At 41.3% G+C, this 21017-nt stretch overlaps 1 pseudogene; it reads right to left on the bottom strand.

Annotated features, from left to right (window-relative positions):
* The window catches only part of LOC136469521 (lysine histidine transporter 2-like), a 52578-nt pseudogene extending 31561 nt beyond the window's left edge, over nucleotides 1–21017 (bottom strand).

Consider the following 21017-nt stretch of genomic DNA (forward strand, 5'->3'; position numbering starts at 1 on the left):
CCTTTTCTACATTAATGTTCTACTTCAATTACTAATTCTTATGTTTGTTGTAGTCATTCATGCGGGGCGTTCATAATATTTTATATGTTGGCATGGGATGGAGAAGAAATGTCCAATCATTTCACAAACGTGAGTCTTACAATCCTTGTTAATTCCAAATATCTATAGACTCATTCAATAATTGTTATATGACAATGCACTATTTTCACTTGTATAGACACAAATGCAAGGATTTAAACGGAGAATATGCACGAGGTTGCTCCTTTCTGATCGCAACATGAGACAGCAACAATCATACCAAAATCCTATCACGGTATGAACTTTTAATTCATATTAAAAATGATCCAATTGCATCAACTTATACCAGACTATACAAAATATGTTGGATCTAACATTTTTCTTGATGATTCTTAGGAGGAAGAGTACTATGCAAACAATCCAGATGAACAACGCCAGCACAAACAGGCTGAAAATTCAAGCGATGTTCAAATAATAGAGACTAAAACTCCAAACCCTGAGGCCAGCATGAAAGAAGGGAAAGGAACAAAAGGAGGGAAAGGAACGAAAGGAACAGGATCTGAAAAAGGAACATGAACTCAAAATAGGAAAAGAGGACGACCACCAACGAAATTAGTTGTCAATACTCCTCCTACTGTCGTAGATGAATTTAGTAGCAAATCTATCGCTAAATGAGTTCAAAGGGCCAAGCATCCAGGGAAACAACAGACTAGCCCTTTTAGGCCTTTTTAGAACTAATGTGCTGTCTATTTAGTAAGCTATATTTGATCTTTAGTTTATCTAGATGACTAGAACGATGTGTGTTCAGACCTAAATGATGTGCTGAACTAAATTCATGTGTGTTTAGGCATAAATACTTAGTCAAACATTTCCTTCAGCAATTCATGTGTGAAACTACTAGCGAGTAAAGAGTTCAAACTTACATTGTGTTTAGTTGTCTGATAATTTTTTTCTCCAGCAGTTGTCTAATAAAATAACATGCTAGTTTGGATACCCTGAAGCTTCCCAAATCTGATGGACCTGTGGACATGAAACAATTTGGATGTCACCTCTAACAAATCAAGCAGATAGCATTTTCTATGAATTTTACTGATATTATTAAGGAAACAATCACCAAGACATTAACCAAACATGCACAATTAAAGAAGAAACTAATCATCTCCTGTTTCTTTCTAAAAAAATCTAAACTTAAAATGTGTCCCTCATACAAACATCCATATGATACATGTCTAACTAGAAGTCTGGAATGTGTCCCTCATACAAGCATGCAATACTACTAACAGGGGAATAACAACAGCTAGGCTTCATAGTAAAACTAGTCTTCTAAATGAAGTACTAAATCAGCAAATGCCATAGTCTTCTACATCATCAATTTTTGCTTCAACTCCCGAGACAAGTGCTCTAGTTGACCCAAATTTGATCTACTAGCTATGTTCCATACTTGTGAATATGGTGTGCATTCACTATTAGTAGTTGGTCCTCAAAATATCACCATGCCAGAAGGATGCTGTACAGATAACACAAGCATTTGCTCTTAAGGTCCTTAGACCCTCTGGTCTTCACTCTTTTGATGCACTGGCTCCAGGGCCTTTCTTTCCGCCATACCTCTGCATTGGAATCGCAAGCAAAGTTTTGTAATCGACGCATGAATGCATGATGACCAAATTGCAGATGCAGATCAACACTTTACAATTTTTAGTCAATTCTAGGGAGAATGTATTGTCAATGGACATGATGTAGTACCAATGTGGAGCATACAGTATTAAAGGGACACTAACCAATCTGAGTATTTGATGGGATCTAGAACTTGTTTCATTCAAAGTAGTTTCTCCAATCTGTCTTTGAGCTAGAGCACGAAAACAATTGAATCAGATAATGTGGGGAAAACATAGGCACCTCTTTTGTTTGGAGCATGTTCAGTGTAACACCTTGGGTGTTTAAATACTAAAATATGCCATGTCATCATATGCATAATACATCATTTATGTGTTAGTAAAAATTTTGATATGCATACACTAAAACAAGCTTATCTTTATGTGGTATGTGTTGAATTGTATTGTTTGAATCAAGTTCAAAGTTTTGTTTGGATTTGAATTTTTAAGAAAACCCTGGTTTTCAGTATTTAAATCCTACCCTGAAAACCCATTTCAAAATCTAAGCACATTTTGGGGTTGAGTCTAAAAGAAAAAGTGTAGAGCTTGTTAGGTTATACAAAGTTTGTTTTTGGAGTTTTCAAAGTTGTTATGAAAAATTTGAAGTAATTTGAAAAGGCGTAATCCTTTAAATGTCCCCTATTTGAATTCAAAATTTCATTTCAAAATGTAGACCAAATTAGGGGGTGGTTATAAAAGCAAAGTTGTAGAACTTTGAATTTTGAACAACTTTTATTTTTAGAGATTTTTGTATTGTTATACAAATTTGGGAGTAATTTGGAAATTTAGACGAATGGCAATTCTGTAAATATGGTGAACAGTGCTCGCCGCTTAAGCTACACCGCCGGCGACCTTCTTCTTGGTTCCAGGCACGCTCGTGGCCGTCTTTGGTGTCGCGCTGGCATGGAGAAGGCTCCTGTGTGGCTTCCTTGTGCTTTTGAGCTGCGCTATTTAGCCTAAGCCGTCGCCGTTCGTTCATGTTTCCTTGCTCTGTTTTCCCGTCGCCACCGCTCAACTTCGGCGAGCCCGTGTTATCGCCGTAGTGCCTCCATCATCTCGGCAAAGCCAGTCCCAGCTTCTCCTAATCCTTGCACACCTAGCCAACCAGCCCTGGTCGCTTGCCGTCGTCGAGAAACGCCGCTCGACGCTTTTCTTCCTCGCGGCCAGCAGCATCACCGTCGCAAGCGCGTCACTGTGGCCAGCGCTCTCCGGTGAGCCATTGCTCTTGCTTAGTGTAGTTCCAGCTCCGCCTCGTTCCCATGATGCTCTATGACTGGTTGATTGCTCCTTTTGTCCACTGTAGCCATCGGAGTACTGTCGTCGCCGTTGCTCGCACCGTCGTGGCTGCTGTGACTGTCGAACCGCGTCTCCATTGCTCCTCCGGCCTTGCTCTCTGCTCAGTCGTGTTTGGGGTGAGCCGCTGGACCTTCCTGTGCCGTTTATTTAATCGCTACCAGGCTCCTGTCGCCAACGTAGTGTTGCCGAGCCACCGTGTCCACCATGGCCGGTGCCGAGCTCGGGTTGTGCCGTAATCGGTGCAAGTAGGGACATCAGTAGGTGCGCCTAGTCATGGTGAACGTGTTGGTGTCTTCGCTGTCGCCGTTGGTCTCACTGGCGGCGAGAAATCGTCGGTCAGCGCCGTTGTCGCCGTAGTCAAAGCGGGAGGAAGGGGATGACGAGTGGGGTCACCTTGTCAGTGACTCAGCGGTTTGAAAATAAAATTTTCAATTTTCAGAGATGAATGAATAGTGTATGTTTTTGTTATTTTTGTGTAGATTTATTTAGAGCTCCAAAAATTATGAAAATTTTTGTGTGACTTCTCTGTGATGTATATTATTTAGGACAAATATGAAATGTTGATTTTTCAGTACTTTTTGAATGTGATAAAAATTGCTTAATTAATTAATAAATGAGTTTCCATGATTTTTCTAGGCTTATTTATTTATCCAAAAATTATGAAAATTGTTTTGCCACTTAGTTATCATGTGATGAACCTTTACAAAAATTTTGAGCTCAATTAAAACAAGTTGATTTATTTCATAATTTTAATTAAATAATTAATTCATAAAAGCAAATAGTAACCTTTAATGATTTAGGTTTTGATTGAATTTTGGATTGAGTGATGACCTTGGGTCATTAGTTGGTAATGATCCTTGGCAATGGAAGTAAGTGTTACGAAAAAGGTTTAGTTAGTTTGACTTGTAACTGTACCACGAAGGAAAGTTGTATTCAAGTTGTTAATTTTGCATCCATCATCGAGCATCATGTTTTATATTTCGCATCATGTTAAACATGATATTGTTACTACGTGTAGTGAACGAAGGTGAACACGTGGTAGTTAATCAAATTGCGGAGGAGGTTAATCCGTCTGTTGAGGTTGGATCTGATAATTGTGGAACGTCGTAGGAACCTGACTTTTCCGTGAATCAAGGCAAGCCCCGGATGCATTTAAACCTACCTTGCGTTTTACAAGTTATATCGCTTTTGCTTTTCAATACTGCATTAAGTGATTAGGAGTGAGTGAAAACCTAATTGGTGCATTACCAACCTTGTTTTTCCATATCTACCTTGTTACCAGTTTTACTTCGTAAATGCCTAGTTATGCTTAGCCATGCTTAGATAGATAAAAGTCGGGTGATTACCTGTCACCTGCGAGTTTTAAATGAGTCTTTGGTTACGTTTGGTTACTTATGGCATGATGTGATATGAGCTTATGGAATAATAAATCTAGATCGGGCGGACTCAGTGTGTGAGAGCCACAAGACATGGAGGTCTTGTGAGCGGGTTCCGTTCGCCTGTGTCGATTAAGAACCATCTATTGTTGAACTGTGTGAGGTGAGACTTTGTAGTACTAACCACATACTCTAGTAAGCCTTAACTTGGCTATTCTATTATGAGAATGGCTACTCACGCACTGGGAGTGGAGAGATGGCGGGAATAGCATGTACCCACGTGGCCATGGGCTGGAATGGTGGAGTACTGTATTCTCGGGTGGCGCGGACCCATTCTTGTTTTAGAGGATCCGAAAGTAGGTTGATATATGTAAGTCGGGGACCTACATATGTCGTGTGGTCTGGAATCCCCAGCTGGGTTTTTAATCGGTTCGAATCATCGTTGCTCCTCGGTTATGGAGACTCAACTCTCTGTTCATCATCGTAGTTAATAACTAGAACTCGAGTAAGGTTTGAGAAAGAGTTTGATATGAAGTTCATGATCTCATTATGGATCATGGCAGATTCATATGTGGTTCTTATAAAGTTTTATACGTTGAAGTAAAGAATTTTGTTAAAGAGCTTTTACGCAAAAGAACTTTGATTATTACTAAAGCCATACCTTGAATCCCTGAGCCTGCATTCCTGAGTCTTCTTAGTTTTATTTCGGTTAAGTCTTGTTGAGTATTTTTGTACTTAGGGTTCGTTGACCCTTGTTGCAGGTGAGCCTCATGAGCAGGTCTGTTGTGGACCGTGCTGCATGACTGTTGTCCACGTCGATGACGATAAGTGAATGTGTGATCCTTGGGCAGGATAATTACATTGTGTGTTTGTATTATGTTATAATGCCACTCCACTACTATTATGGTTTGTATTAATTATCGAACTTAGTTTGTAAGGTTTGAAATACTAGTTTGTAAACTAAGTTATTGTAAGACTTCCGCTAATTTACTCTGATGTAGATATTTGAATAAATGTTGTAATACTACAATGACTCTGTAATGGGATCCTGCTCAGAAATTGTGGATGATTCGGGGTTCCCCGAGGACACCCGACAGTCTTCTTAAGTTACCAGGAACATATGCATAGTCGTCAGTGGTCGTTGGACAGTGGCAAGTGCATGTGGGGCCTATAATTTAGGAGGTTCTGCCACATTCAGTTCCACACCTTCACATACAGGAAGAAGATCCCTAAGATGACCATAATCTCTCAAAGTTTCCAAAGTGAGTCTTTCTACAGTAGTCCCTTTCTATTTGACATAACAACATGAATAGTATTGTAAATAGGAGCATGAAAAACTATAACAAATTATGGTGAGTTCAAGTAAAGAAGAATAGAGTACCTCTAGATCATCAAGTAGTCTAAGAGGTGTTGGGTCATGGCTTAGAAGGTCCCTCACAGCTTCATTGTATATCTTTATGGCCAAAAATTTCAAAATGAACTCTCTTTCAGGATGCTGCAGCATGGAGAAGAGGTTCAAATGCAAAGTGAAAGGACCTAGGATGCCGTCTAGAGGGGGAGGGGTGAATAGGCATTTCTAAAAATTAACACCTTTAAATGCGGAAATGATTAGTAAAGGGAGTTTTCAAAATGGAAACTCTAAATAAAGAGTAAAACCACCCCTCACAAGTTAGACACAGAGTATACAAGGTATAAAGATTATATATAGAAGCTACAACCCTACAACACAAAGTTAGAACAGAGAACAAATATATTCTACACAGGCAGGAAATACCGAACGTGTCCGGTATGCACGGTTTCTGCAGAGCAGCCCCAAACTTGCCCCTTTCATTTTCTATCTTCAAACCAAACTGCAGGTATCTACTAGAGATGATAATATACACAAATATCAAATGAAATGCGAATTGAGACACGATATTTGTTTTACCAAAGTTTGGACTCGTTCGAGTCCTACTCTCCGTTGAGGGGGCTGCGGGCAACCCAGCGAAGGCCAGCCCTAGAGGGTACCACAAAGGTCACTCTAGCTGGAGTCTTTTCCAATTCCTTTTCCTCCTTTCACTAGTTGATTCTGAGGTGGCAAAATCGACCGTTACAAACTTTTCGAGGCACACCATAATCTCTCGGGTGCTCTCCGGCGACGCCTAGCCATCTAGGATCGAAGAGTCCAAGAGTAACAAATGCAAATCACAAAATAGACAATATGCACAAGTGCTCAAGTGGTGGCTTTCTTTCTTTTTCAAATTCTCTCTTAACCCACAAATGGATTTTGCGATTTGGATCACACACTCACTAAGAGAGGGTTTGGGAGAGTTGGCAAGGCTCAAAAACATGTATTGCAACCAGTAGAATCAGTAGCCTCCAAAGGTGGAGGCTTGGGGGTATTTATAGCCCCCTTGGAAAAACTAGCCGTTTTATATCCGTTGCCATACCAAACATGTCCAGTATGACTTACACTGTGCCAACAGTAACAGAGTTACAGTGACATTGTGAGGCTTTGGAACTCTCGATGAATGCCAAAATTTCTGACCGTCAGAACTCCTGACTCACGTCAGAACTCCCGACCCTCAGCACATTTGAAAACTACGGTAACTGAGTTAAAGTATGTGAGGTGTCAGAACTCCCGACGCATGCCAAAACTCCTGACCCTCAAGGCATTTGAAAACTAGCTATTGGCCTCTGGCTGTCCATGCCGGACATGTTCGGTATTAATACCAGACACGTCCAGTATGACCACCACAATGAACTCTCCAAGTCAGTTAAGCACAAGGCATCGAAACACCCGACCATTGCCGGAACTCCCGACCATCGGAACTCCTGACTTACATCGGAACTCTGGATGAACCAACCCGAGATCAACAACATTACCATTGCTGGGCAAATACCGGACATGTCCGGTATTGCTAGACCAACAAAAACCAGGTTAGCTCTTTTGTCTCTCAAACACTCAAAATTCACTTGGGTTGGCTTGAGCACTTATGAAACATTATCTATCAACATGATGTATCCCTCTTAATAGTATGACATTCCTATTAACTCAAATTTAAAAGTATAACAAATTTAAACCTTTTGAGTTGATCTCTTTCAACCGAAGACGTGTATTCCAATCTTCATCAAGTGAGGGTGCCAACATGTCAACTTTGATCTTTTTCACTTGAGCATAGCCATCTTGAGCATGTGACTTGATTACATTCATTAAATATGAATAACTCCAAATGCATCAAGCCACTTTCAACACTTTGTCCAATATAGATTTGATCCTCCACATCAATATGACCATCATAGCTTGATTAGTACCTCAACTAAATGCAAGTACTTTCTTCTTCACCCTAGCTAGGTTCTTCGGCAGCCAAACTGTCGCTTGCCCTTCACCCTTGCTTAGTACCTCGAAGCCTTTCCTTGCTATCTTCAACATCTCAAGCCATCAAGTCACATCTTGTGTTGAATCATCCATTCATTTGTATTGTCATCTTTTTAATTTCAATTTAGCAAGCTTCAAATATGAGACCATTCCATATGCAATCCCTCATGTCTCATCAACTAGTTTTTACCAGGCTTGCTTTCATATAGTACATAAAAATCCCACAATAAATAAGCCTTTGAATGAATTCTATTTGTATTGTTGTCTTGTGCTTGAAATAGATTGTTTATACAACAACACATTATTTTGGCTTTCATTAAGTGCATGTGAGATATCCTATTACATATCCACACTTAGCAAACGGGTTAGCCCTTTAATCATGTTGTCATTCAGTCATCCAAAACTCATCCAAAACCCACTAAAGGGCTAGATGCACTTTCAATCTTCCCCTTTTTGGTGATTGATGACAACTTTATTAAAGCTTACAAAAGAATATAAACATTTAAGCTTTTGGGTTCAATGATTTATGAGAGGCTCCCCCTTAATATGTGCTTATTATTAGAATTCACAAAATGACCTCAAATGTCTATTGCACATACTAAAACATATAGGAGACTTCCCCTAAATCATTGCATCCGTGGGGTGCATATGTGTGTGACAAAGTAAAACCATAATGCATATGACAAGATATATCACACAAGAATAAATATAAAGGCATCACATCAAATATTTTCATTCTAGCATGCATAGTTCTTATGAAAATAAATACAACACATGTATGTCACGCATAGCACTCATTACACATTTTCTCAAGTCCACAAGCCACTGATATATAAATAAAGATCATGTCTCAAAAGATACATAGATAAAACATAAGTATAAGTCTCATCTCTCACATGATACAATCTATCTCAAACTCAAGATACATCAATGAAGCTTAAAAGCTATGGCCTACAGTACATATCTTTAGGTACAAAGATAAGCAAATGAAACAAAAATCCTAAAGCTTTAATCAGTCTCTCTCCCCCTTTGTCATCTATCACTATAAAGGTCCAACAATGACATACTAAGGACAAAGGGGCTGCAAGCTACCCCTAAAAGCTGAGATCACTCATCATCATCTTCATCTCCACCAACATCCTCATCATCTGAGCGTGGAGCACCAACTGGATGAGAACCACCCGCACCAGACGGGTCATAGCCACTGGACCCATAGTAGCCAAAACTACCCATGAGGTCACTCCACTAGTCTGAAGCATACTCGTCTACAGCACTGGGACGTGGCTGAGAGTGAGTAGGCACCCAAGCCTATAGTGGTAATGTGTCAGGGTGCTCTGGTGCCTGCTGCCACTGCTGCTGTCACTGAAGAAACTTAGCAAACCCTCTATCATACCTGGCATGCGGTTGCTCCTCTGTCTCTAGCTCACTGGCTGCCTCATCTGATAATGGAGACCTAGGAGGATCAAGCTCAAGTCTAGCAGCAATCTGCTTCAGAGTCCGAGTGTCCTTCCTCCTAGCCTCCCTCTCCTTCTACTGACAGGTCTGGATGTCTCTGCATATCCCAAATATAGCACTGAACATCTTACGAATAGGAGAAGGAGGACTACGATGACATGAAGAAGAACGTGAAGGAGCATGTGGTAGAGGGGAAGCTTCTCCTGTTGCTGCACCACCTATAGGTGCCTCTGCCTCTGGTGCTACTGCTGCTCCTCTTGGTCCTACTAGAGGTACACCAATCTTGGGTAGATCTACAACTATCTTTAGGGCCTTATGTACCTTGTCATACTCAAAGGTATGCCCTATGACCTGCTCAATCATGTGCATGATGTAGGGAGCAAAACCACAGACCTTGAGGGGCCTCTCGCCAATGCTCCTGATCTCACACCATATGAAGTTAAAGACACTGAAGGGTCGTGCATCAGGTGCCATCCTATGGAGCAGGTTCCTAGAATAATCTGCAATGTTTCTCTTATTTCCATCCTTACAATCAATGGTCTTCCTGAACATCCTGTCTAGGTATCTATAAGTAGGGTGAAGACCTAGAACCTTCCCCACTGCTCCTCTCTCACCCCCTGGTGGGTATATGTAGGCCAGCTGCTCTAGAGGGAGTACCTGCTCTATATGGATCCTGTCTCTCTAAAGATCCTCCTCTAAAAAGCCAAGCAGGTCGGCGAAAGCATCATAATCCACACTGTACCACTAGCCCTCAAGCATACAGTACATATGCCTCTCATCCTCCTCAACATACAGGGTGGCATAGAACTAAGCTACCACCTCTGTGTTCTAGTCATGCTGGAAATCCATAATCTCATAAACCCTTGTATGCTCAGAAATAGCAATAGCATGATCAATGGAGGACTTTTGCAAATCTCTGACGTACTGCTAGTCAATCCATTGAGACCTAGCAATCACTAGGTTCCTAGTGAGGATCACACTAGTGTAGACGTCCATATGAAAGGCTATCTAAAATCGATGATCAAACTGAATCCTAGGCAAGCCCCTTGGATCAATTCTCCTCTCATCTCTGGCCCTTCTGGTCATGCCTTTCCCTCGATAGTCAACTCTAGAGACATAAGAGGGTACACTAGGTGGATGTGTCTCAAGTAAGCCATAGTGCATACCCTGGCCTGGCAGGTGCTGAGCTAGAGGTACTGGCTTCTCCTCCTCAATCTCCTGCTCATCATCTGAGCTGCTACTATCTGAACTTCTGTCAGTGCTCTTCCTCTTTATGGTACTAGGCTCCACTCTATACTCCTCTGTATCTATGTCAGAAGAAGAACTGCTATCTCCCTCTTTGTACTGTGGAGCACCCCTAGTAGCTCTAGAGAGTCCCCTACTACTGCCCTGCTCCTGCTAACTGTATCTGGGATGCATGTCCTACCTTGCCTTCTTGTATTTCTCTAGTGCTGGATCATACCTATGCTTAGATCTGGGCTCCTATCTTCCACTCATGGTTGCTGCCCTGTATCTAGAAAGATTTGCAAAGAATCTTAGATACATGCCCAAACAATATTTCTTACATCATCATCCATATATATACAATTATTTATCCAAAATCTAGCAATCACCTATCCCAACCATGGTCAAGGTTTGCAAAATTAATTTAGACAAACAATCATACATAAAGGGACAATAATCAATGAGTATTGAGTTGAGACTATAGCTGAACCTGCACTGCTGGCTCATACCGGACATGTCTGGTATATGTACACAACAACCCTAATCAGGGGCTCACGCTCAATCTCATCTCCAATTCAATCCAAACTTTGGGCATTGCTTCTAGATAGGTAAAGTAGCATCTCTACCGAAGGGATTTCAAAATCATGCCCTAACCGCTTAGATCAGAAGAGGTCCAGGATTAGGGTACCTTAAGAGTGAATGAAGATGCGATTGGAAATCTAAGTCCCAGAGCCTTCGATCTTGATGCAAATCTCCTTTGATCCAATCTTCCTCTCTTCTTTTTCATGATGGAATCACTGGATCTTCAATTCGGTGGAACAACGGTGGTGGCATTGGCTTGGAGGAGAGAAAAGAGAGATAGAGGACCAGGGCCGAAGGGGTATCGACCGTTTTATAACCTTGCTCATACTGGACACGTCCGGTATTTGTGGGCTGACTGTTTTTGTTCCAAATTTCATTCACTCAATTCCAATCCCCTTCTCTATCATTTATTGATCCAAAACATGTATGTCCTTGATCCAAATAAGGTGTAACTACTTTTGTTATCCAAATGCCAAGGGTACCACTTCTCTTTTCCAAATATTTGGCATAAACAAGATTTTGATTACATGAGAGAGATATAGTGAGACATAGAAGAATGTGGACTTAAGAAAGCCATGTCATGTGTGATTAGCCAATCAAACAATTAAGGAGAGCTATAATCATCACATACAAGGCTAGGTCACAAGGACCAAGATTCAAATAGTTTTTCAAATTCACACCACCTACACATGCTAGTTATGGGTTTTAAAAAACATCTTTCCTATGTCACACAAATGCACATTCTAACATATAAAGGGCCTTAGATGCACTTACAATGCATGTATGTAAATACATACCTTTGCCTTGAGCCCACAAGAATACCACTAAGAAGATACAAAGCATGATAATCTTTATGTTGACCTTAATTGCCAAATAATCATGCTAGATACGAAATCAATTTTTCATCCAAAGGACTACAAAGAATGCTAGATAAATTTGTTAGGTTACAAGGTGTAAAATAGAAACTGAGCTCCTCCTAAATAAGTGCTTTAAGTAATTTGAATGACTTTCATCTAGCACTTCATTCTACTCCCTCTGTTCCTTAATATAAGCCATATAGATTTCTAAAGAAAATTCCAAAATATAGGTATGTATCAGCTTCCACACTGATTAGTTTGGAAACCTTCCCACCGTACATAGCACATGCCCCAACCAATCCCTTAGATTTAGGAAGCAATCTAATTGGGAGAGAGAAGATGGCCTGATTTTCTTTTTTTTCCTCGGTCTCACATCCTTCCCCAAGCCATGCGTTAATATTGGTGCTAAAAACTATATGGCTTATATTAAGGAACGGAGGGAGTATTAAGAATTTGGGAGTCAATTTTCTATTTTGAACCACAACCAAATAATTTGTCATATTTAAATTTGAGTTCAAGAGATGCTCACAATCCATTAAGATTTGATAAACCACAAGCTTCTGAGTAAATTAAGGATATATGAAAATATATGGATCAAAGACTCAGTTGTAATCCAATTAGTGTTCTAGTTCCTGCAATACCGGACACGTCCGGAATACGCAGAACAGAAACACTTTCTTTCTGTCCCCGGCCATACCGGATACGTCCAATAGTAATACTGGACACGTCCGATAGGTGCAGGACAGAAACAAATAACCTACTGCTTGAGATTCTTTGTTTTAGCTATAGTATTTATTTTATGCCCTACATCTCAACAAATAAATTGCTCTACTAGAGAGCCATTAAAAGCATCATATGGTAAAATAAAATACTTTTCAATTGAATCTAATTAGCCACTTTCAATATTTCACAAATATGCCTATTTGTGAGTCATTGAGCACAAAACAAATAAAGTGGCTATCCTATAAGCTTTAGGTACTTGTTACCAATGGTGATTATGAAATAGATGATATATTCATTGAATTGTCTTTGGGTCAACCATATAAGAGATTATGATAAGAATTAGTTGATAGATTGAGTGAATATTTTCAATTTACTTGCTCAACCACCCCGAGGCCTTCGTCTCATCACTAAGTAGCTACTTCATTAACCTAAGCACACTTTGGTACCCAACTCTTATTGGGACCTTTTGGTTAGTCAACAAGTGCTTAGGCACCCAAATGGCTTTAGCACTAGTTTGTGGTGAACACATCACCTTGCTAGTGTTAACTCCATTTGTGGTCTTCCTAAGCTTTAGCACTAGGTCATGCGCTGCTTGCACTTCTTGCTCCGGCTCGGCGCTCTTGAGGTCTTGTGAGACTTCTTCGCTGCATGAAGACACATTGGACAAATTTTCCATTGACTCAATCTCAAGTGCATCATCACATTTGGATTTTTCATATAACTCAACAAGCCTAGTCCAAATGAGATGAGCACTCTCCGGAGGTGATTGTCCATTGAAGATTGCCTCATCTTGAACCTCTACACTTAATGTACTCAAAATGACATTAACAGCTTGAGCATTGAGTTGCACGCATATCTCTTCCTCTTTTGACAAATTTTTACAGTTGCTCCAATCAACTATAGGAAGAGGTATACTTGCATCCACAATATGCTGAACAAGAGGACTAATATCTCTAAAAGCATTGAGTATATGAATTGACCAAGGTAGAAAGTTTGAACCATCATTTTGGAGAAGCACCAGCTCTAACTCGATAGACGTCGACATCCTTTTCTTACGGTGGTGAAGCTTTAGGTGAGAACCTCGCTCTGATACCAATTGAAAGGACCTAGGATGCCACCTAGAGGGGGGGTGAATAGGCGTTTCTAAAAATTAACACCTTTAAATGCAGAAATGATTAGTAAAGTGAGTTTCCAAAATGGAAACTCCAAATAAAGAGTAAAACCACCCCTCACAAGTTAGACACAAAGTATACAAGGTATAAAGAATATATATAGAAGCTACAACCCTGCAACACAAAGTTAGAACAGAGAACAAATATATTCTGCATAGGCAGGAAATACCGGACATGTCCGGTACATACCAGACGTGTCCGGTATGCATGGTTTCTGCAAAGCAGCCCCAAACTTGCTCCTTTCGATTTCTATCTTCAAACCAAACTACAGGTATCTACTAGAGATGACAATATACACAAAGAACCTGCACAAGAGCTAGAGCAACATAAATATCGAATGAAATACGAATTGAGACATGATATTTGTTTTACCGAAGTTCAGACTAGTTCGAGTCCTACTCTCCGTTGAGGGGGCTATGGGCGACCTAGCGAAGGTCAGCCCTAGAGGGTACCACGAAGGTCACTCTAGCCGGAGTCTTTTCCAACTCCTTTTCCTCCTTCCACTAGTTGATTCCAAGGTGGCAGAATCGACCGTTACAAACTTTTCAAGGCACACCACAATCGCTCGACTGCTCTCCAGTGATGCCTAGCCGTTGAGGACCGAAGATTCCAAGAGTAACAAATGCAAATCACAAAATAGACAATATGCACAAGAGCTCAAGTGGTGGCTTTCTCTCTTTTTCAAATTATCTCTTAACCCACAAATGGATTTTATGATTTGGATCACACACTCACTAAGAGAGGGTTTGGGAGAGTTGGCAAGGCTCAAAAACATGTATTGCAACCAGCAGAATTAGCAGCCTCCAAAGGTGGAGGCTTCGGGGTATTTATAGCCCCCTTAGAAAAACTAGCCGTTTTATAGCCGTTGCCATACTAGACACATACCGAACACGTCCGGTATGACTTACACTGTGTCAATGGTAACAGAGTTACAGTGACATTGTGAGGCGTCGGAACTCCCGATGAATGCTGAAACTTCTAACCGTCGGAACTCCTGACTCACGTCGGAACTCTCGACCCTCAGCACATTTGAAAACTATGGTAACTGAGTTAAAGTATGTGAGGTGTCAGAACTTCCGACCATCGGAGCTCACGATTCACGTCGGAACTCCTGACCCTCAAGGCATTTTAAAACTAGCCGTTGGCCTCTGGCCGTCCATACCAAACATGTCCGGTATGACCACCACAATGAACTCTCCAAGTCAGTTAAGCGCGAGACGTCGGAACTCCCGACCATTGCCAGAACCAACCCGAGATCAACAACATTACCATTGCAGGGCAAATAACGAACACGTCCGGTATCAATACCGGACATGTCCGGTATTTATAGAACCAGCAAAAACCAGGTTAGCTCTTTTTGTCTCTCAAACACTCAAAATTCATATGGGTTGGCTTGAGCACTTATAAAACATTATCTATCAACATGATGCATCCCTCTTAATAGCACAACATTCCTATTAACTCAAATTTAAAAGTATAACGAATTTAAACCTTTTGAGTTGATCTCTTTCAACCAAAAACGTGTATTCCAATCTTCATCAAGTGATGGTGCCAACATGTCAACTTTGATCTTTTTCACTTGAGCATAGCCATCTTGAGTACATGACTTGATTCCATTCATTAAATATGAATAACTCCAAATGCATCAAGTCACTTTCAACACTTTGTCCAATATAGATTTGATCCTCCACATCAACATGACCATCATAGCTTGATTAGTACCTCAACTAAATGCAAGTACTTTCTTCTTCACCCTAGCTAGGTTCTTCGGCCGCCAAGCCGTCGCTTGCCCTTCACCCTTGCTTAGTACCTCGAAGCATTTTCTTGCTATCTTCACCATCTCAAGCCATCAAGTCACATCTTGTGTTGAATCATCCATTCATTTGTATTATCATCTTTTTAATTTTAATTTAGCAAGCTTCAAATATGAGACCATTCCATATGCAATCCCTCATGTCTCATCAACTAGTTTTTACCGGGCTTGCTTTCACATAGTACATGGAAATCCCACAATAAATAAGCCTTTGCATGAATTCCATTTGCATTGTTGTCTTGTGCTTGAACTAGATTGTTTATACAACAACACATTATTTTAGCTTTTATTAAGTACCTATGAGATAACCTATTACCTGTTCACACTTAGCAAATGGGTTATATCTTTAATCACGTTGTCATTCAATCATCCAAAACCCACTAAAGGGCTAGATGCACTTTCACAAAGAAACACTAGTAAATTCACAATAGCGTTCCAGAAAATATAAAAATGAAAAACATAAAGATACCTTATCTATGTAGTCATAGATGTCAAGCATACTATACTCTGTTATTCCCGTCATTGTATAAGTCTTTCCGCTGCTTGTTTGCCCATAGGCAAATATGATTGCTGCCAAGTAGAAGAAATGCATGCTAAAACATGTGTTAGTTCACATCGGTTCATCACTAAAAATGGAAGTGGCAGGACAAAGCTGTTTCTCTTGTGCATACAGTTAATTCCGCAGACAACTGAAAGAGCAACTTCTTTTGCTCCTTCCTCATAGACTTGTCGTGTAGAGCAATTGGGGCCAAACATCCTATCTGATGGGGACAAGAAACAAGCACAATATGAGCAAACAACAGCCAGTAAAATGTCTAAAGAACACCAACTCCTCCTTTTTGTTCTAAAAAAACACCAACAATTTAGTGAACACCACTGCAACTGGTAAGTTAAGGTATACTGAATTTTGCAACAAAAAATGAACCGAGCTCTGCTGCTGCTACTCACCATAGGTGTAGGCGTTGGGGAACTAATAAATTCTAATGAATTGATAAAAAGCTCTAAGCCTAGAACAATACGAAGCAGTACCAATGAAGATGAGGAATGCCCATGATTGTTTTCCAGTAGCCAAATAAGTGGGATAAACAAATACATAAAGAGAACAATGATTTCAGATGCGATGCACAGACCATGAGACAAATTTAGCCGGTTGGTTAGTGAAGTGTGAACAAATTAAGCACCAATGCGATGCACAGACCATGCGATAGAAGTAGAACCTGAAAAAAGGATCGCAGCAAGCACTGGACTTCAGTAGGGATTCTACTGCGATCTGAGATGCACGAATCAAAGAAATGAACAATAGATCAAGAAACACTGAAACTAATAGCTGACACATGGTGCACCAAACTTCACTAGGGATTCTACAGCGCGCTAATCCTAGACCAAAACTGATTTCCATCTCCCATAGGCATTTGAGCAAACAGGCGGAGCGCATGCTATTGCATACCTTGGAGCACGGGAGCAGCACCATGAAGGTAGCCCCGCCGCTAGCACGGCCTAGCGAGCGTCAGTAACAGCAGGGGCGGGGCATGAAGCACTACCCGACGTCGTCTACAGCGCCACTGGCCGTGTCCTCCTCTCCCTGCTCAGCCTTGCCCCTAGCCTGCGCTGTCGGAGTAGGTGCACCGTGGGCATGCCAAACGCAGGCGGCAGCAGGCAGCACGCCGTCCTCCTCCACGTTGACGATCCCTGCTATGGCTGCTGCGGGCGGGCTGGCGGTGCGGGGCGAGGTGGGCGTGGAGCACGAGAAGGGGAGTGGCACGTGGAGCGGGAGTCGGGGACGGCGATGCCGCCGCCAGCTTCACCACCTCGGACCGCCACGTCTGCGAGCGCACCTCGTCGCCCGCACCCTTCGGCAACGAGGACGGCCACTGCCGCCGCCAATGGGATCACAGACGCCGCCGCCAATGGGAGCACGGCCACCGCTGCCAAAGGGAGCACGGACGCCGCCGGGCCCGATCTCGCCACGTCCAACGCCTTCGCCGGATGTACGCGATGATGCCGTTCACAGGGGACTGGTGAGGACGGATCGCGTGCCCTGGCCACCGTAGCCCTGCCCTCGTGCTCCGCCGCAATACGAAGTCTCGGTGAGGAGGAAGAACAGAGACGAGAGAGTGGCATGGTCTGAACTTGAGAAATACATGAGACAAACTATACTAATTCGATCGTCCTGTACTACTCAAACATTATATTTTATTATAAATTTACCATTCTACCCTTAATTATATAAAAGAAATTCGAAAATAGAATTATCGCACCATTTTTTAAGGTGTTGATCCACTAATTTTAGTATGCACTTGGTGCAAATGGTCCCACCATTTAGTACGCACTTGGTGCCTTCCCGGTGCCTCTCCAATTGGTTCCTCTTGGTTCATCTACTTTTTTTGGCCGTCGGATCGCTCCTCATGAGCCGTCCATTTTCTGACAACCATTGTAAAAATTCTCATAATATATATATATATATATATATATATATATATATATATATATATATATATATATATAATTAATGACTATATATATAGTCATTAATTATTTCATAATATTTTTTCCTCTTCTTTTAAACCCCCCCTCTCTCTCTCTCTCTCTCTATATATATATATATATATATATATATATATATATATATATATATATATATATATATAGAACTACTATCCTATAGCTGGCTGCAGAATAACTTATTCTGTAGCCACTTTGAGTTACGATAATTACTATGTTAATTTACGAGATTTACAGTAACTCCTTACTAAGTGGTTTACTATAACGTTATGGTAAATATTCCCATGTGTTATAGTAACCCAACTATCGTAAATATGTATTGACATTATGGTAAATTAGTATATAAAATTATGGTAAATAGAGGTGGCTACAGAATAACTTATTTTGTAGCCGGCTGCTGAATAGCCTCTCCCTATATATATATATATATATTATGAAATAATTAATGACTAACCCAGTTGATGAACCAGGAGAGGCTAAACGTCCTTGGCTTCTTAATCTTGAGCCACAGGATGCAGGGAAGCTGTTCAATTGTAGTAGCGTCGGTTCGGTCAAATTAGTACATCAACAACTTGCATTGCTACTATAATACATACATACATACATTCATACGTATGTGTACGTACACACATACGCACATACATACGTACACGCGTACATACATACATACGTACATACACACACATACATACGTACGTACGTACGTACGTACGTACATACGTACATACATACATACATACAAAGATCTCATAATTGAAAGAAAAATTGTCAAGGATCTCTCACATAGTAGGTTGTCGGTGCAAATGCGAAACCCCCCGAAGAACGGCACGGCGATGCCAACCAGAGCTGTGAACACTGCACATACGACACAAGATGCATGGAGCAACAAATAAATGATGAACAACACAATATAATACGTCAATTAATAGGTTTTCTTAGACACTAGACTATGCATGTAATCAGATCAGATCAATTAATAAATGCATTGGATATATAAGTACTTACTAGCATAGAGTGAGCGCGCTATCAAACGGAGAGGCAGACCTGGCCTGAACCGAAGTTTCTTCACCAGGAACGTCTCGAGCATGTCAAACACGGGCATGGCGTGGATCTATTATAGATGTATGTCGATCAGAAATGTCATCAATATAATCAATGAATCAATGCAATAATACATATGGGATTAGGGGATCGACGACGGGCCAGGGACCTAGCTACTATCAGACCTGGTCGCTGCCGATGACGTGGACCACGACGAAGATGTTGGCCATGGCGATGAGCCAGCGTGGCTTCTCAAGTGTGATGAGGATGTTGTCGTCAACGGCATTGCCGAAGACATAGTAGCCGATGAACGCCACGGGGAGGTAGCAGATGGCGACGACGATGTAGGACGCCCTGCCACATGGGCTTCTTGGACGGCTTGTCGGGCGTGGACGGGTTGGTGGCTTGGATGTCCAGCACCACGTTGTGGCCCGCGTACGCGAACGCCACATCCCCCAGCGCGCTCAGGAAGTTGAACGTCGTCTGCCCCGTCGACATCGACGCCTTCTTGCTGTAGTCCACGTCTGCGTGCCGCCCCTTGTGCACCGACGCCGCCCATGCAATCGTCGAGTAGCTGCATTATATATACAAGTATTGATTGAATTGATCATGATCCGCGATCCAAGAGTAGGGGTTTGCTATGGTACCCCAAGTAACTTTGAACCGTGGATGACAATTATCATATTTATTACCCCCTAAGAAGTAATAAGATGAATATAATTATATATATATTTTAAATAGGAAAATATCTTACAATTGAATTTATTAGGTAAACTATCTTGCAATTAGATCAAACAAGCAGCATGCGAGATGGATGATCCTAGCACAGAGTCTTAGTCGTAACATTTCTTTAAAGTGATATTTGACTGACCCAATGCCAGTCTTAGTTGCAATGTTTGGCTATAGCCCCAACATGAATCATCATTGCAATGTTTTTTTTTTGAGGTATACGAAATTGACATGATATGAACTATGCATATTACGGTTTGTAATGCAAATACAAGAAACATGTTAACTAGATTATCAAAACAAGAAACGAGACATGCTTTATATAGATCTTGACTCGTATTACTTTCAAAATAGATCTTGACTCGTGATCAAATCGGTGCTTCACAGTTCATCGGCAACAATTTCTAGAGAAAATATATTGAGCAAATAAAGTTAGTTGAGAAAATTTAGATGCTAATTTGTGAAGTAAATTCTGTACGTGTATAGCCAATCATGGCAATACAATTTTCTAATACTTAAATTAAATTATGTGAAGGTGATTTGCCGTGCATGTCAATTGTCAAATCATACTTCATTCCCGTAATTAGGTGCATGGACAGTAACGTTGACATAATTTTCCATCTAAAACTAATAATTTGCTGGTTATTTCTTTTTTTTTTTAACTTTAGTTAATCATTTTACTTTTTCTTAAAATGAAGGGCTCAGATTTATTTGACCTCTTACCTCCTACTAGAAAGTAGTGTACCATAGCAAGGCTCCCAAGAGTAATCATTCAAGTAGTAATGACAGATAGCAGATGATAAGACAAACGTAAGCGACATGATCGCGGCGGCCAGGGAAACGAGTGTGATGGAGTTGAAGTTTGGGAGCTGCGAGAGGAGCAGGTGGATGGCGGCGAATATCATGATCCAGAGCCGGTGCGGAGGGGCTTGCAGTCCGGGCAAGCGACGGTGTAGCACTTCTCGAAGGACTTGCCGCCGGTGATCATGTAGACGATGCATACGCCGATCTCCACGATGAGCTGCTGCGGGACGACGATCCAAAGGCCCAGCTTGTCGCCGAACGCGTGTTGGCCGAGCTCGTGGTAGCGGTCGAAGCGCTTCCCCGGGACGCACTCGTGCATCTCAACCATCTGCCACAACGTGTACAGGGTGATCACCCAAGACAGGAGCATGGCCACCACGCCTGGACCCCTGCATGCAATTTCATATCCATCCAT

This window comes from Miscanthus floridulus, chromosome 8 (genome assembly GCF_019320115.1).
Source record: "Miscanthus floridulus cultivar M001 chromosome 8, ASM1932011v1, whole genome shotgun sequence".
NCBI classification, from domain to species: domain Eukaryota; kingdom Viridiplantae; phylum Streptophyta; class Magnoliopsida; order Poales; family Poaceae; genus Miscanthus; species Miscanthus floridulus.